Source organism: Delphinus delphis, chromosome 9 (assembly GCF_949987515.2).
Source record: "Delphinus delphis chromosome 9, mDelDel1.2, whole genome shotgun sequence".
NCBI lineage: Eukaryota > Metazoa > Chordata > Mammalia > Artiodactyla > Delphinidae > Delphinus > Delphinus delphis.
This window is the reverse complement of record NC_082691.1, coordinates 25,472,860-25,475,156: the sequence shown is the minus strand read 5'-3', so window position 1 is coordinate 25,475,156 and position 2,297 is coordinate 25,472,860. Positions and strand designations below refer to the sequence as shown.

The 2,297-nt window shown below is 58.6% G+C and overlaps 1 pseudogene; it reads left to right on the top strand.

Moving 5' to 3' along the window:
- The first annotated feature begins 698 nt into the window (after positions 1-698).
- On the top strand, positions 699-1,790 carry LOC132431390 (mitochondrial inner membrane m-AAA protease component paraplegin pseudogene; annotated as a pseudogene).
- Positions 1,791-2,297: the final 507 nt, after the last annotated feature.

The window sequence follows — 2,297 nt, the reverse complement described above, 5'->3', positions numbered from 1 at the left end:
AGAACCACCTGTACCTTGTCCTCGTCGCTGTGGCGGCGCAGCCGCTGCACTCCTCAGCCCCTGCGGGGCCAACATTCCGGGACCGACTTTGTCTACGAGGCGCTGGCCACGGGCGAGGCCCCACAGGTCCACCTGGTGCCCGGGAGGATGTGGTGGGAGTCGGCCTGCACCCGGAGCTGTAGTGTTCGGCGTCCTCGGCTGGCCTGGGTGTACTGAATGCAGGTGCAGATATGGACGGTTTAAAAAAGAAACTCTGGAGGCTGAAGAGAAGCTGAATACGGAAGGCAAGGCCCGGACCCCCAGTTTCCTACAGCTTCTTAGGAAATGTTCCCTCCGCCTTGGGGAAATCAGCGCTGGGCTTGGCTGTGCATTGTTTCCATTTGACTGGAGAGACGGGGAGGGAGGCAGGATTCAGTGTTTTTAATCAGCTTAAAATGCCTCGTTTCATAATGGTGGACAACAAGGTGCAGAAACGAGTCAGCCTCAAAAGACTTGGTGGGAATGCAGTCAAAGGGTTTGTGATTACCTGAAGAGCCCGGAGTGCTTCCTTCAGCTCAGTCCCAAAGTTCTGGAAGGTGCGCTGCTGTTTGCCCGGGCTGTGGGAAGACGCCGCCGGCCAAGGTGGTAGTGACGGAGGCCTGTGCCTTCCTTGGCGCTGGCCGGTCCGGAGTCTGTGGAGGTCTCGGCCCTGCGCATTTATGGAGCCTCTTCAAGGAAGCCGACGCCCTCCCCCGGAGGGAGTCGCGTACATTGAGGAGACTGACTCCGTGGGCAAGAAGCGCCCCACCACCAGGTCCGGCTCCTGCAACACGGAGGCGGGGCGGACTCTGAACCAGCTTCTGTGAAAATGGTTGAACCGTGCACCACCGACCACGTCAGAGCCCTGGCGTCCACCAACTGAACTGACATTTTTGACAACGCTCTGCTGAGGCCAGGCCGACTTCACAAGCCTTCTCGACCTTCCCACGCGGCGGGAAATGCAGGAGGTTTTCAAGCGGCACCTGAAAAGGCCGGCGCTGATCCGGGTCAGCTGTGTTCATCTGCGTTGCCTGTCAGCTGAAGGCAGGGCTCAGCTGTGTGGGTGTAGCCGGGCTCTGTAGCGAAGCCTCGCGAGAACTGCAGGAAGACCGAGCGGCGAACCTCGAGTTTTCCCTCTCGCGCTGCCCGGAAGAGCAGGATCCTCTCATAGGATGACAGGAAGGGGGTTGCGTTTCACGAGTCAGGCCATGCTTTGTTTGGCTGGCCGCTCGAGCACACTGCGGCTGTGGTGAAAGGCGCCATCGCGCCACAGACAAACGCCGCACTGGGCTTGGCTCCGATGCTTGTGAGAGACCATCCCTTCTTCACCAAGGAGCCGCTGGTAGAGAGGGTGTGCAAGGCCCTAAGCGGCCGCATGTCGTCAGGGACCATCTCCTTCAAAAAGATCCCTTCCCAGGCACAGGACACCCTGAGGAAGGTCACCCGCACCGCCCACTCCGGGGGGGAAGCAGTTTGGTGTGGCACCGAGCATCCAGCCCATCTCCTTCCCCGAGGCACCGGAGGGCCTCACAGTTAACGGCGCCCCTTCAGTCAGGGCCTCCGGCAGATAATGGACCATGAAGCAAAACTGCTAGTGGCTAAGGCCTACAGGCAAACCGAGAAGGTGCTCCAGAACAACCCGGAGAGGCATCAGGTGCTGGCGAACACCCGCCGGAAGAGGAAGTGTTAAGGTGTGAGCACCTTGAAGGTTTCGTTGCCCGCCGCCTCACCGGCCTAAGAAAATAGCGCCTCAGAGGTGGAGCGACACCTGAAGGGGAGAAACAAGATGCTGGCGGGGGGAGCCTGAGAAGGAAGAGCTGGCTTGGCCCACACAATAGGACTTCCCTGATGGTGCCGGTGAGGATGCAGTGTTTCCACTGGATCCAGTAAGTGAACTTTTTTATTTATTTATTTATTTATTTATTTATTTATTTTTGGCCATGTTGGGTCTTCGTTTCTGTGCCGAGGGCTTTCTCTAATTGTGGCAAGCGGGGGCCTCTCACTGTCGCGGCCTCTCTTGTTGCAGAGCACAGGCTCCAGACGCGCAGACTCAGTAGTTGTGGCTCACGGGCCCAGCCACTCCGCGGCATGTGGGATCCTCCCAGACCAGGGTGCGAACCCGTGTCCGCTGCATTGGCAGGCAGAGTCTCAACCACCGCGCCACCAGGGAAGCCCCAGTGAACTTTTTACTTAGCTGCCCCTCAAGTTTCTTTTTACTTGCGGCTTGTACCTTCTTTTTGAGCCTTGGCTGGTCTCTGCCGAAGGGCTTTGGAGATCTG